Here is a 19,357-nt window from a genome sequence, read left to right on the forward strand (position 1 = left end):
GACCTTCCTGTCTATCAGATCTTTGACGCAGGTTTGAAGTCCGGTCACCTCTGCCGAACTACCCCATGACAGGCCCGTCTCTTTCCAAGATGTGAGCCGTGTGGGGATGCCAGATCAGAATTTAGGGGCCGCTGCCCATTCAGGGTCACCCCGACTGCCACCCTTTTATGGTCTCTACGAAGGCGCCCTCAAGCCATGTAACGTTGGCTATCTTGCCCACCATGGCGCCTCCGCACTCCGCTTGACGTCCGCTCACGACCTTCGGCTTGACGCTGAAGATCTTCAGCCATAGGCCAAAGTGAGGCTGGATGCGGAGGAAGGCCTCGCACACGACGATAAACGCCGAGATGTTGAGGATGAAGTTCGGGGCCAGATCGTGGAAATCCAGGCCATAGTAGAACATGAGCCCACGGACGAACGGGTGAAGAGGAAAGCCCAGTCCGCAGAGGAAATGGGGGAGAAATACGACCCTCTCATGGGGCCCAGGGGTGGGGATGAGTTGCCCCTCATCTGGAAGCCGGTGCGCGATGTCATCAGACAAGTATCCGGCCTTCCTTAACTTTTTGATTTGCCCCTCCGTGACGGAGGAGGCCATCCATCTACCTCCCGCTTCGGACATGATTGGAGAAGGTTGAGGTGGGAAGTGCGGACTTGGGCGCTGGAGCTCGAGTGCGCAGGGATGGATAAGCAAAGGAGGAAGAAGGCGTAAATGGAAAGGGTGGATCCTTATCCCCTTATATGGGCGGCCGAAACTATAAGCCCCCACCAGCCTAATGAAACTCGCTTATCTCCCAAGCGCCACAGTTAATGGCGCGGTTGGGTTACCCACGCCCGTATTGATGAGAATCCCGGAGTAAGGGGGACACGATCTCTGCTTTGACAAGACGTGCCAAGGAAACCGCCTCGCTAAACGCGCTGAGGTGGAACAGTAAAATGATTCGAATAAAGGCTTGGCCGTGGCGTGGTGTCATGCCGCGAAATACGTCAGCAGATTATATTTGTTCAGATATTATTCTCTCTACGGTGGTATGTGGAACTTATTTTGCAGAGCCGGACGCTATCCTTGTGTTCAACATCTTCTATGAAGTATTCAGAGGAGGAACCCGCCTTGCAATGCCGAAGACCATTTGCGTGCCGGACTCGTCGTCATTGAAGCCTAGTTTAGGGGCTACTGAGGGAGTCCTGGATTAGGGGGTGTCCGGATGGCCGGACTATGACCTTTGGCCGGACTCCCGGACTATGAAGATACAAGATTGAAGACTTCGTCCCGTGTCCGGATAGGACTTTCCTTGGCATGGAAGGCAAGCTTGGCGATATGGTATGAATATCTCCTCCCATTGTAACCGACTCTATGTAACCCTAGCCCTCTCCGGTGTCTATATAAACCGGAGAGTTTTAGTCCGTAGGACGAACAACAATCATACCATAGGCTAGCTTCTAGGGTTTAGCCTCTCTGATCTCGTGGTAGATCAACTCTTGTACTACCCATATCATCAATATTAATCAAGCAAGAGTAGGGTTTTACCTCCATCGAGAGGGCCCGAACCTGGGTAAAAACATCGTGTCCCTTGTCTCCTGTTACCATCTGCCTAGACGCATAGTTCGGGACCCCCTACCCGAGATCCGCCGGTTTTGACACCGACACCGGCCAAGTGTGTTTTTGGTGTGCCTGTAGGCAAGCTTTTGGGCTTTCTGGTTTCTAACAGGGGCATCGAGGTTAACCCGGAGAAGATCAAGGCCATCACTTCTCTGGACAAACCAGCGTGTATCAATGATGTTCAGCGTTTGGCAGGTCGTATCGCCGCTTTAAGCCGGTTCATAAGCCAGTTAGGGGAGAAGGCTATACCGCTGTATCAAATGATGAAGAAGATGGATAGTTTTACTTGGAGTGACGCCGCCAATGCTTCTTTTGAAGATCTAAAGAGACAGTTGGCTGAGCCACCGGTTCTTGCTGCTCCCATTGACAAGGAACCCTTGTTACTGTACGTGGCTGCTAACACACGTGCTGTCAGCGTGGCCATCATGGTGGAACGCAAGGAGGCTGGCAAGGAGCACCCGGTTCAACGGCCGGTTTACTACATCAATGAGGTACTGATTGAGTCCAAGCAGCGATGTCCGCATTGGCAGAAGCTCGTCTATGGGGTGTTCATGGCAAGCCGGAAGCTTAAGCAATATTTCTTGGGCCACCCCATCACTGTGGTTAGTTCTGCCCCTTTGGGGGATATCATTCAGAACAGAGAGGCCACAGGGCGAATCGCCAAATGGGCCATCGAGCTTGGTCCTCATGGTTTAAAATATGTGCCACACACAGCTATCAAATCTCAAGCGCTAGTGGACTTCATCAACAATTGGACGGAGCTGCAGATGCCTGAGGAAAAGCCGGACAATACATATTTGACAATTCATTTTGACGGGTCTAGGCAATTGGAGGGCTCGCGGGCTGGAGTTATTTGGGCTTCCCCTCAAGGTGATAAATTTTGTTATGTGCTCCGGTTGATGTTTCCTTGTATAAACAATTCAACTGAGTATGAAGCCTTGCTCCATGGTCTCCGGATGGCTAAAGAGATGAAATTAAGCCGGGTAAGGTGCTTTGCGACTCAGATCTAGTGGCTCAGCAGGTATCAGGCAAGTGGGATTCAAAGGATCCTCTCATGGCGGCTTATCGCCGTGAGGTTGATGCAATTGCGGGACACTTCGAGGGTTATCAGGTGGAGCACATTGACCGTAGAAAGAATGAGGCGGCTGACACCTTAAGCCGACTGGGATCTCAGCGTAAGCCGGTGCCGCCTAATACTTTCTTGGATATTTTACATAACCATTCTGTCAACCTACCTACAGAGGAAGATTTGGCTATTCCTGACCCAGAAGCACAGTTGGTGGCATCTCTTCATGTGATTCTAGATTGGACGGTGCCGTACCTAGCTTATATGACACGGGGTGAGTTGCCTGAGGATGAAACCTTGGCCAGGCAGATAACCCGGTGTTCTAAGTCCACGACGATTGTCAACAGCGAGTTGCATCATTGCAGTGTTACAGGGGTGTTTCAGTGTTGCGTCTCTCCTGAAGAAGGCCAAGAATTTCTCTGTGAGATTCATGAAGGAGATTGCAGTCACCATGCCGGGTCAAAATCCCTCGTGGCTAAGGCTTTTCGTCATGGGTTTTATTGGCTGACGGCTCATCCTGATGCGGAGGATCTGGTCAGTAAATGTGACGGTTGTCATAAGTTTTCAAGACGGGCTCATGTGCCAGCTCAAGAATTGAGGATGATTCTAATTACTTGGCCGTTCGCAGTCTGGGGGCTTGACATGGTTGGGCCTTTCAAAAGGTCCAAAGATAAAAAGACTCACCTCTTGGTGGCGGTTGATAAGTTCACAAAGTGGGTTGAGGCAGAGCTGATCAGTAAGTGTGATGCAACCACAGCGGTTCAATTCATGAATAAGGTGATATTTCGCTTTGGCTTTCCAGACAGCATTATAACTGACAATGGCACTAATCTGTCTAAAGGCGCCGTGGAGGAATTCTGTCAACATGAGCATATCCAGCTTGATGTTTCAACAATAGCTCAGCCTCAGTCCAATGGTCAAGCCGAGAGAGCCAATCAGGAGATCTTGAAAGGCATCAAGCCCCGGCTTTTGGTCCCCCTGCAATGGACGCCGGGTTGTTGGGTTGAGGAGTTACCCTCTGTGTTATGGAGAATCAACACTACTCCTAACAGATCTACGGGTTATACGCCTTTCTTCATGGTCTACGGAGCTGAGGCGGTTCTCCCTAGTGACATCCGTCATGATTCGCCTCGTGTGGCGGCTTATGTCGAGGCAGACAATGAACATGCGCACCAGGATGCTCTTAACCTGTTAGATGAACAACGGGACTTGGCAGCAGCTCGTTCGGCGATTTACCAATAGGACTTGCACCGTTATCAGAGCCGACGATTTAAATCCAGATCCTTTCAGGAAGGTGATTTAGTGCTCCGGCTCATCCAGGATCAAACTGATGCTCACAAGTTATCCCCACCTTGGGAAGGGCCATTTGTGGTCAACAAGAAGTTGAACAACAGGTCATATTACCTTATTGACGTTCGAGAGCACAAATACTCACGTAAGTCGGAGGAAGAGACCCGGAGGCCGTGGAATATTGCTCATCTTTGGCCCTACTACACTTGAGCCATAGGCTCCACTGATGTATATATTTTGCCAATGTATATATTATGATAAATAATAAAGCATGACCTCTGTCCTTTTTTCCTCTTCACAAGGTAAATTTGTCATTATCATTGTCATTATTTTCTCACATGATCACTCGGGGGCTGATCACATTTGATCCAGCTTAACCCGTTCTAATCCGGCTTACGATCGTATTCGAAACTAGCCGTTAAAAATTATGATCACTAGGGGGCTTCCTGTTCAAACATAGGTCGTATTCGAACCATAGAGAACATAGCTGTCGATACCCTTTTGATTGGCACAATGCCGAGCTCACTTGGGGGCTTCTTGATCGTATTAGAGTCATTAAAAAACCTCAAGGTCATTAGGGGGCTTCCTGTTCAAACATAGGTCGTATTCGAACCAAAGAGAACACAGCTGTCGGTACCCTCTTGATCGGCGCAATGCCAAAGCCATTGGGGGCTACATGATCATATTTGAATCCTAGCTTAAACCCGTCTAGAACGGTTCACTGATCGTATTTGAATCAATAGCCTTGCCATTTTTACTTCTCTTTTGATTTAAGGTGTCTTTGGAAACTCCATTGTTTGACTTGAGATTTTTTCTAAGGCTTACAACTTTAAGTATGATTGTTATAGCCTGGTTCAATATTGACTGATGAGTCGCCGATCCATAAGCATCATCGTACTTTTCGGGTATCCAAAAATTGGGTTTTTACCCTTACTGAACGGGTCATATAAACCGGTGGTGCAAGTTGCAACGTTTTAAGCATAAAGATCGTAGTTGTGTTTTTTGTAAACAAGCTAATCTATGATTATTTTTACAACCTTTTGACCTGCTTGGCAGTCTATTGAAGGACAGTTTTTCAATCTGATCAAGCATATGGATAGCAGATGACAAGTAATATGGATGGATACAGCAAGGCGGCTTAATGACGTTAAACATCAAAACGTGCACGATGGCACGACCACAACAAAGTTATCTCTATCCTATTAGAGGACTCATTAAGTCCCAATAGTTTGCATTGTTTTTTACACCCCAGGTAATGAGCCGCCATGGCAGGTTCACCTTCAAGATTGGCCAAAAGCGTCCGGGTTAGCCCTCCCCGCGCTTGCGCTCTTCTCCTTTTCCTGGAAGGTTGATGGTGACCAGTCAATGTTTTTTAAGGCTTCAAATTCAGCTTCATCATCAACAAGATTGGTCGGGTCAACTTCAGGAGCAAAGGTATGCTTACAAAGTGGGGGAATCAGACTCGTCACGTCATATTGCGGTGTTGGAATTCTCGGTTCTCTTCATCGTAACCCGCCTGGTATTTGGTAAGATCTACTTCAGTGGCTATCAGAGTCGCCATGGGGCGTATCTCTTTGACACAGGCGAGAAAATCCACGTCCTCAAACGATGTGCCATCTTCCTTCAGGCTTGGGTAACCAATGGCAATATCCTCCGGGTCTATTTCAGGTAGCCAGGCCTTAGCCCGTCTTAGAGCATTTATCGCTCCGGCTCTTGCAGCTGACCGTCTCAGTTCATTGATCCGTTGTGGAAGGACTGAAAGCTTCCTCAAGACCCGTGTTAGGAGAGTTGGCATTTCATTGGACAAGGCCACCGAAGCAATTGTCCATTGTGACCCGGTGTACAATTTTTCCACCAAGGTGTACATGGCTTTCAGTTTTGTCAGCATGTTGTTGTTTAAATTTGAGCTGCTGGGGCCTGTATAAAGCATAATCAGAAGAGTTAATTTCTGGCGTATACTCTATTTTACGGCTTAAGTTATGTACACAATGGCAAGGTGACTTACCAAAGATGGTTGCGACCATTTGAGAAATATGGCGCTTTAACCCGGACAATTCACCAGTGACTTCTTCCAAAGCCATTTCTAATTTTTCAGCTCGGCTTATCAGTGCGGTCCTTTCATCTGCCCAGGCTTTCTTTTCAGTTTCAAGTTCTTTCTTCAGTTTCTCCTGTTCAGAAACACTGAATTCAAACTTGCTATTGTCCTTCTCAAGTTTCAACTCTTGGGATTCAAGGCAACTCTTAAGATTGGTCACCTTAGACTCGAGTTGACTCGTGGTAGCCTATACAAGTGCAAAATTCAAATCAAGTAAGTAGTTTATGTAGTATTAAAGTCCAAAGCATTTTGCCAGCAATAATACTTGGCACTTGGGGGTTAATGTCTTACAGAGTTTTTCTTTTCTATGGAGGTTCATCATATGGTGATTTATATGAGTAAGTCCCAAGCATTTTGCAAGCAATAATACTTGGCACTTGGGGGCTAATGCGTACTGTTGTTCAAAGACCCATAAGAATTTCTCTATAAAGAACCGGCTCAACCATATTGGTTAAGCCGCCCCTTGGGGACTACATGGTAAGCTGGAAATTTTTCCTTTCTTTATGTTGTTAAGTTTGTTTCTAAGTCTACAACATATGCATCGTAAGCAACAGACTTGGGGGCTAACATACTAAAGGATAATGAACAAGAGAGAACGGGTTATACCTCGAATTTATGGCGCATTTGCTTCACCATGTCAATCTCGAGGTTCCGGCTGCTGTGCACTTGGCTCATATAGCCAGAGAAGTCATCTCCAATGCTCATATGAGCATAATTAGTGACATCCATCTTGACTCGGCGCTGGTCCAGAAGTTCTTCCTTGGCGGGGCATTTGGCCAGCACAGTTGGCCTCCCCGGCTCAGCATAGCCGGTTCTGGTGATCTCGACGTCAACATTGGAAGGATCATCTGTCCGGGTTGGGCTTGGAGGCTTGGGATTTTCTGAGTCGTTAGCACCTTGGTCAGTGGGCAGGTCAGTAGGAGGTGACACATCTTGCGCTGGTTCAGGTGGCGGTTCATGAGTGCTTAAGTCCGGCACAGTTGTTTGAAGAGCCGGCTCAGTTGCGACTCTCTCTTCAGCTGGTTTATTCTTCCTAACCCTCTTGCTGGGCTTGGCTTGACCGTTGCGTTCAAATAAAAGGATTAATACAGAAGCAAGAAGATTACAATAACTACAAAGTGAACGGCTTATTATACCCTGCTGCAGTCTTAAAAGTTGACAGATTGGACTGCAATGACTCGCTGGAGGAAGGGGAAGTATCCTGATAATCCGAGTCAGATGGATTGAGTGGTTGACGAAAGAGACCCGCCAAGGGGTAAAACTTAGTTAAAATAGAGGTAACCTCATTTCTGCGTTTCCTTGGAGTATTTGGTAAGCCGGAGGAGAGCTCCGCTTCCTTTCTGGTCCAGGTCTACCTCTAGCTCTCATGAATTTGCCGCTTCAAAAGAAATTGAGGATCGTGATGAGCTAGAGGGTGAGAAAATCTTACTTTCCGGGTTACTCTGCGTATTTTCCATCTTGGCAAAGGCTCGGAGACGGAGGAAAGGATAGTTACCTCATCAGCCTTGCTACGGCTTGTCCCGGTGTCCTCCTGCTGATGATCAGTGTCAATAAGATGATTAAAAAATAAGCCAAGGGAGTCAAGGGCTACCTCCGACTCAGAAGAGTCCGCCAGCCGAAGCAAGTCAGAAGCAGTAGCTTTCTTGCCCTTCTTTTTCACAGCTTCTTTCCTGGCGGCTTTCTTTTCTTTCCTGGCTCTCTTGGCCGCTTCATGAACATATTTAACTTTCCAAAATTTATCACCCGCCTGCAAGGATTAAGCATATTATGAGTATGGGTGAAGCATTAAGAGAATAAGATAAGCATGTTATATGGGCGGTTTACCTTTGGAGCCGGGTTATCTTTGCAGAAAGGGGCTAGACCCACTTTGCCGCAATCCGCCAGACTCTCGTTGAGAAGAGATTTGGTCATATCATCAACAACATGAGCAGGAAAGTCGTCAGGGCTATGGCGCAGAGGGTCATTCTTGGCGCCGGTATATTCGCACATTAAGACGGTGCGACGGCTCAATGGAATAACTCGTCAGGCAAGCCAGACCCGAACCAGGTCAATGCCTGTCAACTCATTCCCTAGCAGAGCCTTGATCCTGGCTAGGGTAGGAGCAAGGGATCTGCACTCTGCGGCAGTAATCTTGTCAGGCAGAGGATGATTGGTGTCAAGACGAAGGGCGCAAAAGCCGGGCAGAGGGTTCTCGTCAGCCGGAGAGGTATCCTTGCAGTAGAACCAGGTCATGTTCAAGTCTTTGGGATGGCTTGGCGGGTTAGCATAGGGGAAAATCGCATCCTTGCGGCGCTGAATCGAAACTCTGCCAAGTTCTAAGCTCTGGCCACTGGCACACTCTGTCTGGCGGTTCAAATAGAACATTTCTCTGAAAAGCAGTAAATTGGGCTCTTCACCAAGACAAACTTCGCTGAACACTTGGAAATTGCAGATATTAGACACGGAATTGGGTCCAATGTCTTGTGGGCGAAGGTAAAAAAACTTCAGCACATCTCTAAAAAACTTCGACCCAGGAGGAGTAAAACCCCGGTTCATATGATCTGTGAAGACCACAACCTCTCCGTCCTTGGGTTGAGGGATTTCTTCATCCGGGTTAGGAGCACAATAAGGCATGACTTCTTTCTTTGGCAGATAGCCGGTTTTCACAAAGTCATTCAACATGTTGTCAGTAACAATGGATTTCACCTAGTTGCAAGAGGTAGGTGCCTTGGGCGCCATTATGTTTGAAAGCCTAAAGACAAAGTAAATAGGGCCGGTTCAAATTTATGCCGGACAGGATAAAAGTATTACTGTGAAATGTAGTATGGCGACTTATGAAAGGGCCTAATGGTATAAGGATAAATACATCCGGGTTACTTAAGCCGCCATAGGTTTTATAAGACGTCAGCACTATTTAAACCGACAGGGGAAGTTCAGACTATTAATTGAGCATTACTTCCTTAAAGCTGGAAATTAGAGCCGCCATGACTGACAAGTCTAACAAAGTATGGATTTTTCCTAAGTGTAGGACAAACAGGTTTCACAGTTTGCAGCAGTTACTTTGGATCAAACAAAGGTTCAGAAAAGAAAAATTACTAGACCTAAAAAACAGGGCGCAGAGAAGTTCATATGCTCTGATGAGTTTTTCTTACAAGAAAAGGAGGTCCATTGATAATCAAAATGGATGCGGAACACAAACCGCAGCAGATCCATGGGGTTTTTGGATCAAACAAAGTCATGGCAAGGAAAAGCGCAACAGCTTGGATGAACTGTGCCCGTACAGAGGAGCTCGACTAACCCTAGTACAGATCTATGGTGTGGAAAGGGAGAGAACATACTACGGAGGATCTGCGGAGGAGGAGCGCCGCCGTTCTCTGGTCAAGATCAGCTTGATGCAGCGGCCAAGCTTGGCGAGGACGAAGGGCGCAGTGGTGACGACTGCGGAGCTCCAGTGGCAGATGGGGGCGAGAGAAGAAGATGCGAACGGAGAATGAGAGGAGACCTAGTCGGGTCTATTTATAAGGAAATCCTGTTAAGTGGGCGCAAAAAACGAGGATGCCGAAAAATAAAGTTATCCAGCTACAAGGGCGCCTCAATTTCTGGATGTTCATTAAGATAGAGATCCGTTTAGATGTATTGGACAAAGCATGCATTTATGACAGGTGACGTCATGGCGGGTTACCGCAAATCCGAAGGATGATGTCATGGTGGGTTACAGAAAATTTTATAAGCAAGGAGCAGAATACTTTCCTTAAGTGTCAATGATTGACATGAACCAGTTCAAATCAATCTGGGGCCTAATGTTGGGGATATAACTATTAGGTATGACCTGCCAGGAGGGGCCGGGTTATACCTATAAGCATTCTTGAAGCCCAAAAGTCGAGGTTGAAGACGACGGCTTAATAAGGGTCCCAGGCCCAGAGGTGACTTAAAGCCCGTAGTGATAAACCGCCTATTTCATGTGACTTGTACTGTAAGGCAAGAAGTATCAAGAGACTGAGCCGGATACTGTTTATAAGCCGGCCGAGACTCTGTAGGCCGCTGGGCTTCGATCTCAGTATAAAAAGGGACGACCCGGTGGCGGTTCAGGGCAAGTAACAACAACTCGAGAGCTAGGTCAAGCGATTGGCTCCCTGGTGATCGAGACATAAGCAATCCCAATCACAACTAGACGTAGGCTTTGACCTTCATCGTAAGGGGCCGAACTAGTATAAAACTCTCATGTCTCTTGTCCCGATTAACCCCTTCAAGCTTCCTAGTTGCGGTGGCTCCACGACTAAGTCCTTCCACTTGGACATCTGACGTGACAATTCCACGACATGACATGAACTAGATTATTGACTCTAGTAAACCCTTTGGGTGTTGATCACATGACGATGTGAACTATGAGTGTTAATCACATGCATATGTGAATATTAGTGTTAAATCACATGGTGATGTGAACTAGATTATTGACTCTAGTGCAAGTGAGAGACTGAAGGAAATATGCCCTAGAGGCAATAATAAAGTTATTATTTATTTCCTTATATCATGAGAAATATTTATTATTCATGCTAGAATTGTATTAACCGGAAACATAATACATGTGTGAATACATAGACAAACATAGTGTCACTAGTATGCCTCTACTTGACTAGCTCGTGAATCAAAGATGGTTAAGTTTCGTAGCCATAGACTTGAGTTGTCATTTGATTAATGGGATCACATCATTAGGAGAATGATGTGATTGACTTGACCCATTCCGTTAGCTTAGCACTTGATCGTTTAGTATGTTGCTATTGCTTTGTTTATGACTTATACATGTTCCTATGACTATGAGATTATGCAACCCCCGTTTACCGGAGGAACACTTTGTGTGATACCAAACATCACAACATAACTGGGTGATTATAAAGGTGCTCTATAGGTGTCTCCGAAGGTACTTGTTGAGTTGGCGTATTTTGAGATTAGGATTTGTCACTTCGATTGTCGAAGAGGTATCTCTGGGCCCTCTCGGTAATGCACATCACTATAAGCCTTGCAAGCAATGTGACTAATGAGTTAGTTGCGGGATGATGCATTGCATAACGAGTAAAGGGACTTGCCGGTAACGAGATTGAACTAGGTATTGAGATACCGACGATCGAATCTCGGGCAAGTAACATACCGATGACAAAAGGAACAACGTATGTTGTTATGCGGTTTGACCGATAAAGATCTTTGTAGAATATGTAGGAGCCAATATGAGCATCCAGGTTCCGCTAATGGTTATTGACCGGAGACGTATCTCGGTCATGTCCACATAGTTCTCGAACCCATAGGGTCCGCACGCTTAAAGTTCGATGATGATTATATTATGAGTGATTCGGGTATTTTTCAGAGTACCGGAGAGTTACTAGAATTCGCTGGGGAGTATATGGGCCTTATTGGGCCATACGGGAATAGAGGAGAGAGGCCAAAAGGAAGGAGGCGTGCATCCCCCCTCTGGTCCAAATTGGACAAGGGGTGCAGCCCCCTTTTCCTTCTTCCTCTCCCCCTCTTTCCTTCTCTCCTACTCCAACAAGGGAATTAGGAGTCCTACTCCTGGTGGGAGTAGGACTCCCTCTTGGCACGCCCTCCTCCACCATAGTCCTCCTCGATAATATTGTAGCGGTGCTTAAGCGAAACACTGCAACGGTAGAACATCAAGATCGTCACCACGCCGTCGTGCTGACGGAATTCTTCCTCGACACTTGGCTAGATCAGAGTTTGAGGGACGTCATCGAGTTGAACGTGTGCTAGAACTCGGAGGTGCCGTAGTTTCAGTGCTTGATCGGTCGGGCCGTGACGATGTACGACTACATCAACCGTGTTGTTCTAACGCTTCCGCTTTCTGTCTACGAGGGTACGTGGGCAATACTCTCCCCTCTCGTTCCTATGCATCATCATGATCTTGCGTGTGCGTAGGATTTTTTGAAATTACTATGTTCCCCAACATTAGGATCTTTTATTCCTCGTCTATACCCTAGGAATCTGATCTCTCTTCTACTTGAGTTAAATGATGACCCACAAGTATATGGGGTCAATTGTAGCCTTTTCGATAAGTAAGAGTGTCGAACCCAACGAGGAGCAGAAGGAAATGACAAGTGGTTTTCAGAAAGGTAATGTCTTCAAGTGCTAAAATTGTAAGTAGCAAAGTAGTTTGATAGCAAGATAATTTGTAACGAGCAAGTAACAATAGTAGTAAGAAAAGTGCAAAAAGTTAGCCCAATCCTTTTGAGGGAAAGGACATGCCAAAATGGTTTATTATGGTAAGCAAAGTGTTCTTGAGGGTACACGGGAATTTCATGTAGTCACTTTCATCATGTTGGATTAATTCGTGTTCGATACTTTCATAATCTGATATGTGGGTGAACCAGTGCTTAGTTGCTGTTCTTACTTGAACAAGCCTCCTACTTATGATTAACCCTCCCGCAAGCATCCGCAACTATGAGAAAAGTATTAAGAAAAAAATTCTAACCATAGCATTAAACTTTTGGATCCAATCGGTCCCTTACGGAATATCGCATAAACTGGGGTTTAAGCTTCTGTCACTCTCGCAACCCACCATCTAATAACTACTCCACAATGCATTCCCTTAATCCCAAATATGGTGAAGTGTCATGTAGTTGACGTTCACATGACACCACTAAGAGAATGGCAACATACATATCATCAAAATATAGAACACATATCAAGTTCACATGATTACTTGCAACATGATTTCTCCCGTGACCTCAAGAACGAACGTAACTACTCACAAATGATAATCATGCTCAAGATCAGAGGAGTATTAAATAGCATCATCAATCGCATTAACCTAATGCTTCCGCTTTTGGTCTACGAGGGTACGTGGACACACTCTCCCCCTCTCATTGCTATGCATCTCCTAGATAGATCTTGCGTGATCGTAGGAATTTTTTTGAAATTGCATGCTACGTTCCCCAACATGATCATCTCATACAACAACATATATCACATCATGCCTTGACCATATCACATCACAACATGCCCTCCAAAAACAAGTTAGACGTCCTCTACTTTGTTGTTGCAAGTTTTACGTGGCTGCTATGAGCTTCTAGCATGAACCGTACTTACCTACGGCACAAAAACCCACTACTATAAAAAGACACATCCATGACATTTTGGGCCGAACGAATTTTTTTTCCTGTCATACTTATGACACTTCTATGACGATAATTGTGGCAAAACCCGGTATCATCATAGATGTGGTGGGCTCTTACTTCTATGACAAAAAATCATGACAGAAAATGGGCTTTTCGTCCTGGGCAGGCCGGAGACGCAGCTGCATGATTTTCTTTGGGCCATCCATGACGGAAAAAACCGTGGTAGAAGCGAGGGCGAGGAAAATTTCGGGGAGTTCCCGGTTACGGTGGGTGGGTGCGAGGCATTGTGCTCTAACTGAACCCGAGTGAGGCGTCGCCTAACTGAACCCGAGCGATTGCACTGCAGGCTACACGTTACTGAACCCGAGCGATCGATCGATGTCTGTTAACTAAACCCGATCGAGCGATTCCTTCGCTACTGCTGCTAACTAAAGCCGATCGATGCTGCCTCTGGATGAACAGTGAGCGTTGCTGGGGGGTTTGGATGAACAGTGAGCGGTGGGGGTGGATGAACAGGACCCCGTGGTGTTGCCTCTGGATGAACAGGACCCCGAGTTATTGAGCCGGTTGGGGCTAGATGAACAGGACCCCGTGGAGGGCTGGATGAACAGGACGACCCCGTGGAGGGTTGTATGAACAGTAGACGGTGGAGGGGTGGTTGAACAGGAGCCCGTAGAGAGGGGTGGTTGAATTGTAGCCGGTGGAGTAGCGCCCGGTGGAGGCTGGATGAACAGGAGCCCGTGGATGAACCTTCGCAGGTGGAGGCTGGAGGAGGTTGACGGTGGAGATGAACAGTGTCCCGTGGAGTCCTGTTTTGCGGTACGCCACACCCCTCCTGATGAACAGGACCCCCGTTTTGACCGTAGCGCTCCAACACAAGTCCGTTTCATCCGTTTTGCGGTACGCCATACCCCTCCCGGTCAACAGGACTCTGTTTCGACCATAGGAGGTCCAACACAAGTCCGTTTCCTCTGTTTTGCGGTAAGCCAGACCCCTCCCGATGAACAGGACCCCGTTTCGAATGTGGCCGGTCGAACACAAGGCTGTTTCCTCCGTTTTGCGGTACGCCAGGCCTCATTTCCATCAGCTGTTTCGTCAAAGCCGGTTGGCTCCCACGCGTTCCATTGCCTCTCGATGAACATGCCACATTTTGTTGCCTCCCGATGAACACGAAGCATTCCGTTGCCTCCCCATGAACACGACGCATTCCATTGCCTCCCCATGAACACGACGACGACGCAGTTTCTCCGTTCTGACCCAGCCATGTACACGATCCCTGTCCGTACATATGCGCGAGTAGGTGTTGGAGACCCCGCCCATATGTACGTACGTGGCCGTATTTTCTTTCTTGCACACTGGCCGATGTATGTATGTGTACATGCTACGTGCGCACCTCTACTACGACACGTGTGCACCTCTACATCGACCAGTATGTATGTACACGTTCGCGACCAGAATGACAACACTACATACACTTCGACCAGGTGGGTCCCAACTGTCAGCCACTTCCTTGTGTGCGAAGATGTAGCTGGTGGGTCCCAGCAGTCAGCAGGGCGAATCATTTTTTTTGCCCGGACGCACTTCCTTGCGTGCGAAGATGTAGCTGGTGCATCCCAGCAGTCAGGGGGGAAATGTTTTTTCGTGAAATATGGTGGCCCGTTCGGTGGGTCCCTGCTGTTAGGTGGAGGAATAATTATTTTGTGTGTAATAAGGAGGCACTTCCTTGCGCCCGCCGTGGACCCAGCTGTCAGCCTCTCCATGTACAGTACTCTTCCAATGGAAGTCGTTCCTTGACCATGTTTACCACGCCGCACGGAGAGCACCAGAGCGGTGGACGACGGCGAGGCCTAGGAAGGGGATGACGCGGAGCCAGGGAAGACACGACAATGGAAGCCCGCGCAAAGAGGAGTATGAGGGTTCACTAGTTCAGCTATGGTGTGAGGCTGCCGTCCACGCAGGGCCTGGCCAGCAGTGGGAATAGTAGGGAGCGGTGCGGCCTCCATGGTAGCACAGCCGGCCACGGGAGGCAGGAGCATGCGACACGACTGGCGCTGCTTTGGGCGGCTGGAGCAAGAAGACCAGAGGTTGAAGAAGCACTATGTCCGTTGGATGGACATCATACGTTCACTGGAGTATTGTCTAAGTAGACAAAGCCCTTCGTCCCCATCAACTTAGTAGGCCCACAAGTCAGCCACCCACTATGGTGGGTCCCAGCTAACAGGGGGGTATTCATTTTTTTTGTGTAATAAGGAGGCACTTCCTTGTGTGCGAAGATATAGCTGGTGGGTCCGACCTGTCAGCGGGGGGAACGTTTTGTTCACGAAATACATAGGCCCTTCCGGTGGGTCCTAGATGTCAGCTAGAGGAATCATTATTTTGCGCGTAATAAGGAGGCATTTCCTTGTGTGCGGTCGTGGACCCAGCTATCATCCTCTCCACGTACAGTCCATGTCCGACGGAAGTCGTTCCATGACCATGTTGACCACGCCGTGCCGAGAGCACCAGGGCGGTGCACGACAGTGAGGCCTAGGAAGGGGATGACGCGGAGCCGGGGAAAATGCGGCAGTGGATGCCCATGCGGAGAGGAGTATGAGGGTTCACTAGTTCAGCTGCGGTGTGAGGCTGCTGTCGCGGCAGGGCCTGGCTAGCGGTGGGAGTAGTAGGGGGTAGTGAGGCCTCAATGGCAACACATCTGGCCACTAGAGGCAGGAGCAGGCGGTCTCACCGGCGCTGGTTTGGGCGGCTGGTGCAAGAAGAGAAGCACTTGAAGAAGCAGCAAGACTGTTCGATTCAAATCCAACGGTTACTGCTGCTAGAATCGTTTGTTGACTAAGTTGACAAGCCCTGCGTACGCGTCAACTTAGTAGGCCCACAGGTCAGCCTCCCAACCGGTGCGCCCTAGATGTTAGTGGGAGGAATCATTTTTTTCGTGTAATAAGGAGGCAGTTGTTTGCGTGCGGCCATGCCAGCGGAAGGAGTAGGGTGGGCCGGGGAAGCCTGCGCGGCATCACAGTGGGCCACAAGAGGAGGGAGCAGGCAGTCCCGTCGATGCTAGTTTAGGCGGCTGGAGCAGGAAGATCAGAGATTGAAGAAGCATGTCGGCCGTTGGATGGACATCCAACAGTCACTGCTGCTAGAATCGTGTGTTGACTAACAAAGCCTTGCGTAAACAAGTAAGCCTCGAAATCTGTGGCATGTACAGCCCATTTGCTATTATTTTTATTATTTTTACTCATTTTCTAATTCATATGGAATTTATTGCAGCCCGTTTTCCATTTTTAGAATTGCTACCCATTTTCTGGTCAGTACCAGGGTTAAAAAATTAACTAAATATGTGCGAAATTTTGAAAATTCGCAAATTTTTGCTGGGGAACAAAATACTAAAATAAATTTAAAAATAACTTAGTAATATGTCATGTTAAATCCAATAAAATACTATAAAATATCAGTGAAGAACAAAAACAAAAACAAAACTAATATCCCATTTGCTATATTTTTTTGGAATTTTCAACCCCTTTGATATTACTTTTAATAGACTATGACCATACTCTTTGGCCAGGACGGAATGCATCCCTCCTCGTCTTGAAAGATTTGCAGCCCAGTAAGTCAGAGAAAACAAATAGGCCTAGCTTGGGTATTCTTCAAAAAGAAATACTGGGCTTCCTATTTTCCCAAAGAAAAACTTGCTGGGTTGGTCATGTTGTTAGATGGGCCACATAGACCGCACAACCCAGTTTATAGCCTTCTCCTCCGAATTACTACTCAAAAGAAAAAGTTGTGCAATTCTGTCGTTAATTGACTATACGTTGAAAATTATGTGGGTCCCAGATATCAGCAGGGTGGATTAGAGTAAAAAACGAGGGGTGCATTTGAGTAGTAAAAGAGGCGCTTGCTTGTGTTCGGGAGTGGACCTGGTGGGTCCGTATTGTCATACTCACAACTACAGTTCTCTCCCGATTCACTATGTTAACAGGGACCGTTTCAAAAAAAAACTATGTTGACAGAGCCGGACGGCGGCGCCGCGGCGAGCGCACCAAGGCGGAGGATAAAGTGCTATCGCCAATGTGCTGGGCTGGGTTGGACATTCTTATTGAAAAATAAAAATGTACTAGAACTATTTATGACGTTGACTATGATTTGCATGGGTCTACTGGTTGCAGGAAGAAAATGCTGGGAGAAAGAAGACTGTTTGCTATCTTTGCCTAAGAATAATATCGACTGGATGTAACGACACTATCATAGGAAATAATATCCTCCTGTTAAATCATGAATTTAAAGAACTGGTGCATGAGCATTTATCTTTATTTATTTATTTCCTTATTTATGTTTAGGGGACCATGAGCTTGTACCTGGGCCGGATTCATGTGAGATCCTCGCTTCTAGTTAATGATGGGCTCCTCTATTGGGCCTTCATCAGTGGGCTGCATGTTATCAACAAGTGGAAAATGTGTTCCGTACGAAAAATAGTATGCGTTATGTACGGTACAGGGTACTAAGGATCGAACCATGCAACGACTTCGAAAACATTGTGTTTGTCATTCTAACAACACATTTATTCAACCAACAGACGAAATATACTACTGATAGTACATTGAAAACAGCAGTAGCAGCAACCAAGGCTGGGGGTGCAACACAAGTAGTAAGCAGGCCAGAAGAGTGAAGACGCAACTCTCTCTTCCAAACCAAACATCATCCATTATTACAAAATGGCTACCAAAAAGGAACAAGTGTATGCATCAAACTAAATAAAGATCCTACTACACCAAGTGTACGCATCTAACTAACTAGCTCAGTTAGACGTTCCTATTTATTAAGCTGTGGAGATTGGCTGACGGCTTGAACCAGATGGGTGCCCGATGGCGAAAACTCCAGCCAGCAGGTCAAAGTCTGATACTTGCGACTCTCTCTCCTACTTTGGGTTGCAGACCATGGCGGCACATATCAGGGTATGGTGCATGAAGAGACACATGGTATGCTGTGTACACACAGTTTTTCCTGATGAATGAAACTGCGCTGCCATCATGATTCTTGCCGTCGGTTATCTCCTAGTTAATCGGATAATTCAGTTCGACAAATAGAGAGCGTGTACCAAGGCTACTTACCAGCCTCCAGTCAAAAATTCCTGAAGGCCCAGAGAAGCTGGGATCCTGCTCAAAGACCTTGCAGTGACTATGATTGTATTCCGCGAAACAACACGTCCGGTACGTGCGAACGATCATCAATCGTTCGCCATCGTCTGGTCGAGCCAGGAGCCACCTGCAACTGCCATGCCGCTTTTCTTTGAAAGGTTCAGGGATTAGGAAGGGTAGGGACACCAGGCGGCCTACAACATCATATCAAGTTGGAGTCAAATAAAAAAGGGCTCTTGATGTAGTCAATCTTAAGAACAACATATTATGAGCATGAATATTTTTTCAGTAAATGTTGACAGTAATATAAGCAAGCCATCATGATATCATAGGAAAGTAACATACTGCTGTAACAGCCGTTTGTAGTGATGACTGGAGTAGGCCAGCAATACGTCCAGCGATAGAAGGAGTCGACATCGTAAATGAAGCCCTTGTGTTCAATGGCATCAGAGAACCATGGAGGATGTATGATCCTACATGAACGTGTAGATTTATCCACTTACCGCAGTGACCTGTTAGATAGGCGAGACTGCGGTTGAAGATTGCAATTACCCTGGAGTCTTTATAATTCACAGATCTTGTGGGCACTTGGCAGATTACAACCTTGAGCAAATCAAACTTGGTATCATGTTGGCTACTGTAAGATTCTGAGTATTCTGGGCCGCGGTGCCAAAGCAGTGCAGTGTTAATCGAAGGAAGGGGGATCAATCGCTCGGTGTAGACCTCCACGAGCATCCAGCTACCGCGACCGTCGACGAGCACCATCCAAGACATGTTCATGTCGACCCAGTACATACCATTAATGTAGTTGAGGGTGACGGGGATTGGATCGCAGTCAAGGGGGTTGATGCTCGACACCCTACGATCATTATGTTGCGTGACACACCGTTTCTGAAGATCAGGCGGCATCGGCAAGCAAGGAGCTAGCTTAAAAAGCTCCGGCCTGAGGGCTTTGAGTAAACGGTACAGCCCCAACGAGCATGCGGCGAGCGGCATGGTCCTGAGATTGTCCACATGCGAAACAATGAGCTTGATTACCTCTGTGGGGAGCGAATTCCATCCACTCTTTCGGGGGAC

Source organism: Triticum dicoccoides, chromosome 4B (assembly GCF_002162155.2).
Source record: "Triticum dicoccoides isolate Atlit2015 ecotype Zavitan chromosome 4B, WEW_v2.0, whole genome shotgun sequence".
Taxonomy (NCBI): Eukaryota; Viridiplantae; Streptophyta; class Magnoliopsida; order Poales; family Poaceae; genus Triticum; species Triticum dicoccoides.